Source organism: Arvicanthis niloticus, chromosome 20 (genome assembly GCF_011762505.2).
Source record: "Arvicanthis niloticus isolate mArvNil1 chromosome 20, mArvNil1.pat.X, whole genome shotgun sequence".
NCBI classification, from domain to species: Eukaryota; Metazoa; Chordata; class Mammalia; order Rodentia; family Muridae; genus Arvicanthis; species Arvicanthis niloticus.
The window spans coordinates 42,164,267-42,176,664 of record NC_047677.1 but is presented as its reverse complement, the minus strand read 5'-3'; positions in this window follow the sequence as shown (position 1 = coordinate 42,176,664).

The following is a 12,398-nucleotide window of genomic DNA, read 5'->3' as shown; positions in this document are numbered from 1 at the left end:
AGCACTTGGGAGGCAGAAGCAGGTGGATTTCTGAGTTCGAGGCCAGCCTGTTCTACAGAGTGAGTTTCAGGACAGCCAGGGCTACACAGAGAAACCCTGTCTCGAAAAACAAAAACAACAAAACAACAACAACAACAACAGCAACAACAAAAAACAAATCCTGATCGATAATGACTGGAGAACGCAAACTTGGAGGCACAGGAACTTTGAGTAAGAGGGTACCTTTCCTGCCTGGTTGTACATGAACCAGGAACCTAAGTAGCCAGACACCAAAAAGATCAATGCGAGACAGTGGCTCCCAAGTTTGTTGATGCATTAAAGACCCAGACTCCAGCAGGATTACTCCTGCAAAATAGGATACAAGCTTGAGCCCAGTAGCTTTATATCAACTTGATACAAGCTAGTCATGACTGTACGTGTTTAGGCTCTGAAAGGGAAAGGCTTGAACTGTTCTAGCTCGGCTGCTGGTGTGGCAGGGGAATGTCTCCCCAAAGCAAGTACAACAGTTCTCCAGGAGGGGATTCCCATGGAAAGGGTTACAGGTCTGTTCCTCAGAGGAAGGCTTCCCCAGAGAAAGTGTAACAATTCTGCTCTGGCAGAGGGAGGTTTTTCCCCAGTGAAAGTGTTACAGCTTTACTCCAGCCCGGCAGGTTTTCTCCAGCCAAGTTCTGTTCCATGGAAAATGTTACGTTACACAGCCCTGCTCCGAGAGGCTTCCCAGCAATTGGGAGCCAAGAATACCACAAAGTCACATGACACAACAAACCACACAAGAGATGTATCGGGAGGAAAAACCACACACAGACACAGGAGGGCTGTTGCCTTTGTTACCGTGAGAAGCGGCAGAGAACTAAGCCAAAGGAAGGGCTTATATAGGATTTCTTGGGGGGCGTGGCTTCCAAATGGAGCTTTCCAGGATGAGGATTGGTGGGATTTCAATTCCTGAGCTTGGGAGGACTCAGGGTCTTTGTAGCACTGGAAGCTTAGTAGGGCCTGGATAAGTGCAGTGCAGGATCTGGATGAGAGATGAGTGGGACAAAGAACACGCCCCCCGGGGGGAGTGGCCAGGGTCTCTAAGGCAAGGGTTTGTGGCTGTGTACCATTGGCCAAGGCAGGGGTGTTGGAAGATGCTTCATCTGCATATTCAAAGGCTGTGGGCGTGAGGGGAACCTTATAAGGTCAAACAAGGTGCGAAGCCTGATATCTGTAAGGGTAACAAATTCTCACTAGGGTTGATGGTCAGGGAGCTGGCTTTATGGCGCCAGGTTGAGAGTGGGGAGGTAGCCAACTCCTGCCATCCTTATGTTTGAGGTACCTGAGGTTGAAGCTCTCGTGACCCTTCCTCTGAAGCCCTGGGCCATTATGGTTCCACATTCAGGGATTGATGGGTTTTCTTCACCCTTTTTTCCTACTGTGAAAATGCCTCCCTAAGAGTGGTCTTTAGGAGACAGGACTGTAGGGCATTTTCTTAATGACCAGACCAGACCAGTCATGTAGCCATGACTGTTTAATTATGCATTCCCTTGCTCTGCTCAAATTCCCTCTCCAGTAAACCAAAGCTAACCCAAAGATGGACTTGGGAATCATGAATCTCTTTATACTTGTGATCTTTCTTTTGCCAGCACTGGTCTCGTCAAATGAAGTAATTAGAGAAACGCTCTTATCCACTGAGCCATCTCTGCAGCCCTGTATGGCATACCTTATGGCCACAGTCTGAAGTTCCCATGGACAGAAAAGAATCTCAAAAAGGAAGTAGGCAATTTGGCCATATTACAATATTACATATTGTCTTAGGGTTTCCATTGCTGTAAAGAGACACCATGACCAAGGCAAGTCTTATAAAGGACAGCATTTAATCGGGGCTGGCTTACGGGTTCAGAGGTTTAGTCCTTTATCATCAAGGCAGGAGCATGGCAGCATCCAGGCAGGCATGGTGCAGGAGGAGCTGAGAGTTCTACATCTTTATCCAAAGGAAGCCAAGAGCAGACTACTGCTTTCCAGGCAGCTAGGAGGAGGGTCTCAAAGCCCACCCCCACAGTGATACACTTCCTCCAACAAGGCTGTGACACTCCTGATACTGTCATTCTCTGGGCCAAGCCTATTCAAACCACCACCCATAACAGGAATGTATGTCACTGTATGCTCCATTTTCAAAGCAGTGGCATTTACCTGCATTGAGATTGTTTAGGCAAGGGGTTGGACATGAGACAACTAAGCGTACTGGTAAGTGTTGGGTTTCAGACCTGGGACACGAGGCTAAGGTGTGAATTTAACATACCAAAGTGGACCTGGCCTCCAGGTTCTCTCAGCATCCCTCAGTCCCTACCTGTTACAGGGCGTGGCTGGCATACCCTGCCCTCTGGCCTAAACTTTCCAGCCCAAGGGCTAGGCTTCCCCTCCCCCAGAAGCTCTACCCTATATAATCCAGACATATATTCTCTCTCTCTCTCTCTCTCTCTCTCTCTCTCTCTCTCTCTCTCTCTCTCTCTCCACATGCATGCTTTCCTTTCTCTTCCTCTCCCTCTGTCTTCCTCCCCATAGTGACTTCTCTGACCTAGTTCCTTGCGACCAGGGAACCCAGTTTCTGATAAACCTGCCTTAATATACTTTAATTTGGCTTGAATTGGCTCACTTTGTCAGCGGAGAATAACTGATCATCTGGTGCTGGAGCTCGGGAGAGTTGAGTCCCCAGCTACATGGGGGACCACTCCTTCTCCCACATCTTTTTCTCCGCCTGATATGATCAACTTTGGACTTGGTGAGTGACCATCTCACCTTGGAACCTTGGAGCACCAGCTGCTGCCCCCAGGTCTCCAAACCCCTGGGAGCCCCCCCCCTCCACCAAGAACTAGAGTCATCTAGGAAGAAAGTCAAATAAAGAATTTCCACCATCAGAAGGGTCGGTGAGCCTGACTGTAGCTTTTGTTAATGTTTCTTTTTGTTGTTAATTTTTTTTCTTTATATTCTTATCTCTACTTTGTTTGTTTCTTCTTTTATCTTCTGTGGCTTACCTCAGCTTCTCCTGGCTCAACGGTCACTTCTCAGTCGGCTGCGAGCCCACTTCACTTTCAACTGTGTCTTATTTTCTCTCTTCAAAATCGCTTCTCTCCTTTAGCACTTCTCAATCTCCTTTCTTCCTGAATCAACTCTCTTCTCTGACCCTACTCTTCCATCTCCTGGAACCTACTTCTGCCTACTCCCCAATCCTCCTCATCCCCCCCTCTCCCTCCTCTTCTTCCTCCTCCTCCCCTCCTCCTCTCCCTCCCCTTCCTCTTCCTCCCTCCTTTCACCAATTCCATACACTCTCCCAGCTAACTCTCAGCCTCCGCTGGCTTGTATATCTTCATTTGCTCCCAGAAGTCCAAGAGACAACTATCACTGAAGAGCAAGGGGGTCCTTTAAAGGACTAGGCACATGAACTATTTCATGTTACACCTGTTTGTGGAGCATTTTACTGATTAATGATTCATGGGAGAGCGTCATCCCTGGGCAGGTAGAGCTGGGTTATAGAGGAACACAAGCTGAGCCAGGATGGGGAGCAAGCACAGAAGTGTTCCTCTGAGATTCTGCCTCAGTTCCTGCTTCCCTCAATGATGGGTTGTGGTGTGGAAGTGTTGTTGAGAACCGCACTAGTCCCACGTTCAGGCGGCCAAAAAATGTCGAGGCCCGAGCTCGTGTCCCTGTTCGGGCGCCAAAAACGTTGGGGCCTGAGCAAAATGTTGAGGCCCAGGCTGCCCCGCATTTGGCGGCCACTGTATCCCGGTTCACGGGTCGGGGTTCAGCAAGAGAGAGGGTGAGAGCGGACTCGAAGAATGGAGACCAGACAGAGTGTGTTTCAATCCTGTTTATTCTTCAGTCTCTCTTCCTCTAAGTGTCTCCTTCTCTGTCTCCTCTGTCTGATTCTGATTCTCTGATCTCTGTCTGCCTCTCGCCTTTATATGTCTCACTTCTAAGCCATGCCTTTTGGTCACGCCTTTAATCATGCCCTTAGGTCTTGTCTCTAAATCTGATCTCTACACTTCTAAGTCACACTCTTAAATTACACACCTTTAATCTCACACACCTTTAATCTCACGCACCCAAGGTATCTAAACCAAGATTATCAGAGTGTGCTTGGCTGTTGTAGGCTATTGTAATCCAAGTCTCATGTCAGGGTATATGGCTCAAGATGGCTGCAAAGCTGATAGCCGCTTTCTGCTAAAAGTCGGCCCCCAACAAAGTGTAAGGCAAGTAAGCTCTTTCCTTGCCCGGTTGGTTTGGTCAGTTGGCTTTATCATAACAACAGAGAAGCTAATTCATACACCAAGGAAGCGCAGCTGTCTTTAAACACCCCATTACAGTTAAGTGCTGTTCTTTCTACTACATCAGAAACTCAGGCCCTAGTGGGGTTGTCCTAGTCAGGTATCCTGTGGAAATGAGTCAATCCTCAGGAGACCCTGGTTTGGTTACAATGGCACTGGCATTGTACTTTTGACTACCTTTCCCCATTTTGTGGGTTTTTTTACACAAGGGTCATGGGGAAAATACTCTAAAAGGAAGAGTTGGTCTGCCTGCATTTGACAGAGAAAAAAAGCCTCATCCACCTTATGAATATACACTAACATACAAAATAACAAACCCAACCTCCCTTACTGCTACCATTTCTTAAGTTAGCCAGTTCCTGCCATCTTTGAAGTATACTAACTATTCATCTATGTCACTTTAAATAAATCTGACTTTCTGTGGTCCATCTGCATCTGTTAGTGAATTCTTCATTGGAGCCAGAACCTACCGAACCCCTGGGTCCAATAACAGCTCTATCAGAGCAGTAATGGAAAAATCAGACTCAAGGGTTAGGGATTGTTCATGGTCATAAGTCCAGAAGGGCTCACAAGGGACTGGTATGAACTAAAAAATGTTCCTAGAAAAGAAACATATCTACGCTGAAGATTCTACAAGGCCACATGGTTGATAAGAACTCATAATCTTGGAGAACTGAATGTTTCAGATCCAGAGCTGAATCACCTTCATCACCTTTAGTTTTCCTAATAGCCGACAGTTACCCGCCTCTGACCTAATACCTTTCTTACTCTCAGGTACAACCTCTGGAAGACATTATTTTTGTTGTTTTTTTAAAGTTTTTTTTTTAAGATTTATTTTATTTTTATTTATTTTATTTATTTATTTATTTATTTTGGTTTTTCGAGACAGGGTTTCTCTGTATAGCTCTGGCTGTCCTGGAACTCACTCTGTAGACCAGGCTGGCCTCGAACTCAGAAATCCGCCTGCCTCTGCCTCCCAAGTGCTGGGATTAAAGGCGTGCACCACTACCGCCCGCGAAGATTTATTTTATTTATGAGTACATTGTCACAGTCTTCAGACCTATCAGAAGAGGGGATCATATTCCATTACAAATGGTTGTGAGCCACCATCTGGTTGCTGGGAATTGAACTCAGGACCTCTAGAAGAGGAGTCAGTGCTCTTAACCAGTGAGCCATCTTCTCCAGCCCCTCTGGGAGTCATTCTTAGCAGACCAGTATCTTCTGCCAAACTCAAATCTAAGAATGCCATCAGATAATATCTGAGATCTAGAGCACAGATTTGCCTGCTTGGTTGTAATGTACCTAGACGATGTTTAATATATTTGAGAAGTTCCTTGGTTTATAACTTTGTTTTGCTCTGCAACTATGAGAACTTTATTAAACTGCACGTTTGGAGCATGTTACTCAGGACAAACCAAGTCCATGTTCCTAAGCTATGGTCATTCCTCTTGGGCTCAGGAATAAACTGTCTCATTTATTGCATTTCGAGTCAACATGAAGCCATGAGTTGAAGCCCAAGCCCCTCCCATTCCCAGCCCAAGCCCCTCCCATTCTCAGTCCAAGTTTCTCCCATTCCCAATGCCAAGACCTCTTCCATAGTTTCAGAGCCCCAGTGAGCGTCAGTGGTCACAGCAAACACCAGCACAAGATAAGGTGCTGGGACATAGATTAGAGCCCGGGGCCAGTGTCCCAAACCTGGGTTAACTCAGTGCCTGGTACTGCTTTCACAGGAAGTCTAAGCTTGACACCCTTGCACAAGGACAAAAAAGTCATTGGTGTGTCGGTGTGCCTGGGGATGTTTTTTAACAGGCAGGTCTTACTTCCTTCTGGTGCAGCATAAAGTTCCCCTCTGTGTGCAGCTGCTGAATGGGGAATAAATGCCTGCCATGCTCCCGTCCTGGGCAAGCAGCCCTCATGGAATCTTCTATTGTACAAACAGAGCCCTGGAAACCCACTTGCAGAAGAAAACAAAACAACAAAACAGTAGTCGTGAGACTAGAGAAGCATGCTCTTGTCCGAGCATCAGATCACACAGTATTTTGTTTTAATGTAAACCATCTGTGTGCATGCACACACATGCAGAGGTCTGAGGACAGCTTTCAGAAGTTGGTTTTTCTCCTTTCATTGTGAGGTCCAACCCAAATCATCAAACTTTATGGCAAGGGCCTTTACCCACTGGGCCATCCCACTGGTCCCACCGTACTAATTTAATGAGGGTAATGGGGGTTGGAGGACACTTATATTACTCCATATGCAAGAAATGCTACTGGTAGCAGCCTTACAAGATACAGCTGAGTCTCGGGTCAATTCACCAAGGCAGAAGCCGGAAAGATGGTTCCCTGTCCCCAAATGGCAGTGCAGGTGACATTGTCCTAAACTGCAGGACTCTGGCTAGGTAAACAAGAAGATTGTTATCAAGTGAACAAGCTTAAAGGTTTCTGTTTACTAGAAAAACAGATCTCTCAAGGCAGTTTCTGTTGACCAGAAACCACCCTCAATGCTCCAGAAACTTCCTGCAAAGGTCAGCTACCCTCTAGCCAGAGGACCTAGTTCCTGATCCGTCTGGAGAGCCACATCAGCTCAGACCCTCCCCCTGCTGTCTTATAAAATTTGCTTGCTTTTCCACCATCTTGCTTTTCTCTGCCCATGTCCCCAAGATGGCAGTTTGACTCCCACAAAGGAAGGAAAGCTTCCTCTCTGTCCACAGAGCTATCTAGTTCAGTAGTTCTCTTTGCCATCTCTTATAGTTAAGAGTGATGTTTGTTCTTCCAGGGGACGAAGGTTTGGCTGCCAACACCTACATGGCAGCTCACAGCCTTCTGTAACTCTAGTTCCAGGGGATCTAATGCCCTTCTCTGGCTTCCACAGGCAGATTCATGATGCACACACATGCAGGCAAAACTTCCATACGTGTGTGTGTGTGTGTGTGTGTGTGTGTGTGTGTTGAGGTTTGGTCTGTTACTATGTATTGTAGTGCTAAATTCTGACCCCAGTTGCCTCAGGGATGAGGAGTTCCTCATGTACCCAAGTGATGCTATGTAACCTTGCTCCTTAATTTAAAATGATTGGTTAAGTAAAGATGCTGACAGCCTTCAGCTGGGCAGAAGAGAGGTAGGTGGGGCTTCCGTTGCTGGGTGAGGTCTGAGGCAGAGACCACGGGGAGGAGAACAGAGAGGTGAAGAGAGGTCAAGATGTCATGGGGTAGGTGAATCGTGAGAATATGGCCATGAGGGCTGGCCAGCTGGAGTAAGAGTAGCCCAGGCAGAACACGGTATCTCATCATATCTCGGGGTTATTGACAGGGCAGTAGACAGATAGCATAGAGGGTAGATACCTGCTCAGCTCTTGTGCTGTTAAGGCTTATTATAAATATAAATGTTTTGTGTCTTTTATTTGGGAACTGAATGATTGAAGGTGGGGTAGAAACCCCTCATTAATTTTTACTAGAACAGTGTGTGTGGTTTTTTAAAGACAGGGCTGCTCTGTATAGCCCTGGCTATTCTAAAACTCACTCTGAAGATCAGGCTAGCCTCAAACTCAGAGATCTGCCTGCCTCTGCCTCCTGACTGCTGGCATCAAAAATGTGCACAACCACATCCAGCTAACATAGAGAGAGAGAGAGAGAGAGAGAGAGAGAGAGAGAGAGAGAGAGAGAGAGAGAGAGAAAGAGAGAGAGAAAGAGAGAGAGAAAGAGAGAGAGGGAGAGAGAGAGACACAGAGACGCAGAGAGAGAGACAGAGAGAAAGAGAGACAGAGAGAGAGGGAGAGAGAGAAAGAGAGACAGAGAAAGAGACAGAGAAAGAGAGAGACAGAGAAAGAGAGAGAGAGAGAGAGAGGGAGAGAGAGAGAGACAGAGAGAGAAAGGGAAAGAGAGAGAGAGAGAGAGAGAGAGAGAGAGAGAGAGAGAGAGAGAGGCCCACATCTCTGCTTTAGGTGCATGGCAGTGAAGAGGGAGAAGGACACCCGATGTGACCACACAGCTGACATTCACAGGTACCTCTTCAACAGCTTCCACCCCAGGAATGACTCCCAACACAGCCTGTGATCCAGAAAGCACAAGCAATAAGGATGACAAGAGAAACAGTGGTCCTGGAAGTCAGAGGGTGCTTGCTTTCCCACGGAGATGGATGGTTAAAGAACTCAGCAGACACTGGTGATGGCACACACCTTTAATCCCAGTCCTCGGAAGGCAGAGGCAGGTGGATCTTTGAGTTTGAGGCCAGACACGGAATGATGTCAGCCCGGGTAGTGTGGTGGTTGCACCCGAGTGCCTCAGAAAAGCCTCTCACAGCCTGGCCCAGCCACATGGTATGGGTGCCACAGCCCAGCAGGTGGGGAATTCTAGGCCCACATGTCAGAGTTTCTGATACCTGAGTCATCTGCTGGGGATTTTCCATTTTATTTGGTAGTATCTGTGTGACTGGTCTCTCATCAGTGTGAGGACATTCCTTAATTAGCCACAGAATTCCATTCCCACCGAAGCATGAAAAGTGGAAATTGAGACGAGCACAAATTGTCACCAGGTGCTTCTCTACATGGACAGGACAAATCAGCTTGCTTGTCGGGTAGGGACTTTGAACACCTGGAGGGGAGCTAGCAAGGAGTGGGGCTAGGGTCTATGGGAGGTCAGCAGAGCTCTGGGGCAAAGGAGGGGCTGTGCCTGGGGACAAAGCCCAATTTTCTATGGCTGGATTAAGCAAGGATGAAGAACCTGTTTCTCCAGAATTCGGGATGGCCTTGCTTCGAGGGTTTGCTTCACTGGTTTGGGACCTGGTTTATGCCCAGGAACTTAGAAAGCTAGTTTCCCACCCCAGTCCTTCCGTTCCTTCCCCGGAAGCCAGGTATTCGAGGAGTCCTGCACCTATGTGTATTTTGAACTATTTATTTTTATTTTATTATTTATAGGTGTGTGTGCTTTGTGAGTGTATGCAAAGAGTGTGGAGGTCACGCTAGGAGTCAGAAGAGGGAGACAGAACCCCCCACCCCCCTCTCCCCCACTTCAGCTGGAGTTGGAAGCCTCCTAATGTGCTGGTCCTCTGGTAGGGTAATGGGTGCTCTCAGCCACTGAAACATCTCTGTACCTATACTTTCAACAAGATGGAAGATGCCATTTGTTCAAGTTGACATAGTAAAGACTCAGTGCTGGATATGGACCCAGGCTTAGAGTTTCACTTCTGTTAAATCCAAAGTGGCCCCCTAGGCTCTGCCCCACAGTTACCTGGCAATAGCCAGGTATGCCTGACTCACTATAAAAGGGGGCTGCTTGCCCCCCCCCCTTGCTCTCTTCATCTCCTGCTTTCTTACCCTCTTCTCACTCCCCTTCCCCCCTCCCTCTCTCCACATGCTCAAGGCCAGCCTCTACTTCTCTCTCTCTTTCTCTCTCTCTCTCTCTCTCTCTCTCTCTCTCTCTCTCTCCTCCCCCTCACCTTACCATAACTCCTCTATCTAACACTCCCCTACTTCTCCTTATCTTTTTATAAAACACAACACAAAAGGCAGTGCTGATGACAATCTCCTAAACAGAAGGACTTTGGCTGGGTAAACAGAAGCCTAAATGTGGGTTTCTGTTTACCAGGAACCTCCCTTAATCCAACCCTTGGGCAAGGTTATCAAATTCCTGGTCAGTCCTACAGCCTGTATCAGCTCATAGATTCCCCCACCCTGTTAACATGTGAAATATGCTTGCTTTTCTGCCATTTCGATTCTCTCTGTCACCCCTGCCCCAGGCACCCTTTGCAAAAATTTGATCCCCAATAAACCTTTATTTCTTCCCATGGAGTGGTCCAGTTCAGTGGTTTCATTGTGCCCTTGCTTACGACTTCCTTCCCGTGGCTCGACCTACTGCCACTGTACCATGTAGATGCCAAGAAGCAAGCCCGGGTCTTCTGCAAGAGCATAAGAGCGTCAAGCACTCCTTTGAGACAAGGTTTCTCTGTGTAGCCCTGGCTGTCCTGGAACTCACTCTGTAGACCAGGCTGGCCTCGAACTCAGAAATCCGCCTGCCTCTGCCTCCCAAGTGCTGGGATTAAAGGCGCGCACCACCACTGCCTGGCGCGTCAAGCACTCTTAACCACTGAACCATCTCTCCAGCTCCTGCCTAATTTTCTTTTAATGTTTCAGATTAATAAGACAAAGTCAGATTCTTTTCCTGAATGTAGAACAACATGGCTCCGTTAGCAAGGATAAAAAAAATTAATCTTTGGTGACAATTTCAAGTACACTTATTTGGAAGTGAAGCTTGTCTCAATTTATTGTTCCTTCTGCTCCGACAAAATACCTGAGGCTGGACCATTTATGTGTGGCACAAACCCATTACCCACAGGTCTAGCATCAAGGCACTAGCAGATCTGGTAACTGCTGTGGACTATTGCAAGACAGCTCTCACAAGCTTCCTGGTGTCTAGTTCTACCAATAAGATTTTGATCCTTCTACTTCCCGAAGGCCCCACTCCCTACCACCATTGCACTTTGGAATGAGTTCCACCACATGGCGTGGAGAGAGACATCAACATTCGCACAGCACCACAGGGTGAGTTCTCAGGCAAGAGGTGATAAGTACTCAAGGGTAGCCAGCGCGGGGAGGACCTCCAGGTAGAGCCAAGACGGGCCAGCCACCCAGCCAGCCACATTCACAATGATGGCAAGAGAGTTGTTAAGCCCATCAGAGGAGGACCGTTGCCTTGGCTGAGGTAGAGCTCCCCCAGTAGGAGTGAGTATTGTTCAGGAAATGTCCCAAAGCCTCCAGGCTGCTGTCGGCGCAGCTCCCCGTGGGACTTTCAAGGACCTTCCTTTGGCCATGGCAGGAATCGCTTCCACCAGACAGTAGACAACAGCACGATCCGCCAGCAGGTGGCGCCAGACAAGGGGCCCTGCAGCTGTGCCTTGGTCCTGGCTCTAAATGAACTACCTCGCAGGCTTCCCCAGTGGGCTGAGTCCTGGGGATCTCCTTGAGGTCAGAGGAGATTCAACTTTACCTGAAATGCATCATTTGCTTTTTGACCGAATGGAATGTTTTTCATCAACAGTTTTCTCTGGACTTTGAACATTTATAGTCGTCAGAAAAAGGGCAAAGTATCATTTGAAAATACGTTTTACACAAGGAACGTGCTCGGACACACACCTAGCACTCAGTCCAACACACTTCGCTCATGTGTATATACACAGATTTGAACAAGAGTGGGCGTGCCACTGTCTAAAGGTGAGAACCCTTGGGGGTTCTCTGGCTACACCTAGTTCTTTCCTACTCTCAGGTTTGGGCATATGAGCTGGGTAGCCGTTTACATGGCTGGGTGCTATGGTAGCTGTAGGGTGTCCCTCTACAGAAGCTCCTAGACTGGAGCCTTGGTGCTTAGCTAGTGGTACTATTTCGGGAAGTTGAACTTTAGGAGGTAGATCTTAACTGGAAGAAATAGGTCCTTGAGGATCGGTCGGTCCTTGGGCTAGCTTCTCGATGGTCGAATCCTGTCTGTCTCTGCTTCCTGACAGTCAAGAGGTAAACAGTTTGGAGAGCATGCTCCCACGGACAGGATGCTCTGCTAAGCAGGTGGGGCCAAGCAACTGAATCATTCAAGACCATGAGGCAAAACCAACATTGCCAGAAAAACAAAAACAAAAACAAAAACAAAAACCCTACCTGGTATGTTGGGTTATAATTCTCAGAGACCCAGGAACACCATAATTACTGAACACAACTTGGGGTTCATTCACTCGTTTAGAACTTGAATCAGCAGTGATTTCTAGGTTACCCCCCCCCCCCAAACACAACCTATGAGAAAGGAACTTCCTACCCAACTTCTCTTTTGCGTTACTACCTCATCTTTCTAGCTGAACCTGACTGATATTGGGAGCAGGAGAGAGGAGGGTGTCATTTCTGTCATCTGATACCCTTGCTGGGCAGCCACACTGGATTTAGCACTGGGTCTCACAGGGCTCCATGCATACAGGCCCACGGGCAGGGAAGAAGAGAATTAAATCTCCCATTCCACGGCCCAGATCCCACCTGACCCCTCAGAATGTGGATGGACAATCAGCAGGTGGGACAAAGCACACGACCTCAGCTGCCTTGTCCTAGAGGACCTCGCAAAGCCTGCCTTCCATG